General features: G+C 34.8%; 1 long non-coding RNA gene across 1 annotated transcript in view; it reads left to right on the forward strand.

Moving 5' to 3' along the window:
- Positions 1-1,689, forward strand: part of LOC306986670 — a 392,716-nt gene that overhangs the window by 357,155 nt on the left and 33,872 nt on the right. The gene's annotated exons all lie outside the window — the stretch shown is intronic.

The raw sequence follows: 1,689 nt of genomic DNA on the forward strand, positions 1-1,689 counted from the left end.
ATTATAATTTTCTTAGTTTTGCAAATGATGGCATGAAAACACTTTATGATTGTTCATTCCTAGAACAGGTGCAACAACTCTCTCTAAAAACATGTAGAATACCATTGAAGTCTTGATTGGCAGCATTTCTCGTTGATTTGTGTTTAAACATATCAAAGATTAGTGACTTTAGGATGGACTGACCATCAAGAAGTTGTATGCAGTCAATGTGGGGGGGGGGGGGGGGGGGGGGGGGGGTTCTAATGGTTTCTGCTAAAACATACCATTACAAAAATGACGAACCATCAAAGCGTTAACCATTAAAACCATCACCTAATGGTTTCAGTATCGGTGTTGAAGTTTGCAGCTTTCATGCAGAATTGGGCTATTTATATTGCTGCATGTTGATTCCCCCCCCCCCATTGTAGCCTATTGTAATTCACTGAAATGCATGTATTGAAATATTATACATTCTACCAATGATACAATTGTGCTAGATTATGAATTTTGTGAAAAAAGTATTGGAGCTCCCAAAAACCTGTTTATGATTAGGCTACTACTAGTGATTTTCAAGATGAAATTGTGTTTAACGCATGATAAGAGTGACTGTAAAATGTATTTTAGGTTTGTGAGTGGCATTTGTTGATTTTGATAGCCTATTTGTACAGGCTTGTTTGGGGCTATTTTTGATTGGCCTTCGGGCTGGTTTAGTTACACAGATCTGGCACCCTTGTCATGTAATGTGTTTTGAGCAATATTCCACTATTTAATTGTTTTAACATGCCACCAATAGAAGGCAACAAATAACCAGTAGAGACCCACAGGGACCGTTACAGTTCCCATTAAAACCAATACAAATAAATTAGAATCATTAAAACCATTACAAATTCTACAAGGTTTTCTATTGTTTTGTTTTTAGCAGGGAAAGTTATATTCATGCATATATAGTTGTTTACAGTTCTGCAAAATAACTAAATTGTAAAGAGTAGGGAAAGATAATTCTGAATATAATATAATTAATAGTAAATATATATTTTTAGATGTATTTCTTTTTCTAAAGCTAATGTGTAAACCACTGTGCTCAACCATTCGGTTTCATTTGTTTGGGAAAACGCTGCCTCGTGTTACCACCACGATTACGTCAAATGACGAGGGCCATCTTTGTGTTTTTATTGGCTAAGACCGCTGAAAGAGGAGCTGACGCACCAAACCCGGAAACGAGCATAACAATAACATGAAAACATATGATTCACAGTCTGTACACTTTCCATACAACATTACGATAAACTATTGTACTTTTTCCAAGTAGTTTGCACACATTGATCCGCACATATATTTGCATTTCCTCAGAACCCCAAACAAACTTACTTTCTGAGTAGAACTATGATACATTGAATTAATCTAAAATGTAGCTCACATATTTATTTTTTATAAAATTGATAATATTACCAGTTTGGTAATATGACAACTAAAAAATGGGTAATATTATATCACAAAGTAGTTGTATTCGACCTTAAAAACCATGAACATTGTCCACAGACAATTACTTAGGGGAGCTAAATTACTTTTACTACGGTTACCACATCATTACACATAGCTTTAACGTATTAAATATGAATGCAGACTGGCATATTCTTATGGACAGATACCAATGCAATATTTATGAACAATAAGTTCATAGTAGTTTGCAGATGGGGAAACTGTCATGGT

This window comes from Phoxinus phoxinus, assembly GCF_949152265.1.
Source record: "Phoxinus phoxinus genome assembly, chromosome: 19".
Classification (NCBI taxonomy): domain Eukaryota; kingdom Metazoa; phylum Chordata; class Actinopteri; order Cypriniformes; family Leuciscidae; genus Phoxinus; species Phoxinus phoxinus.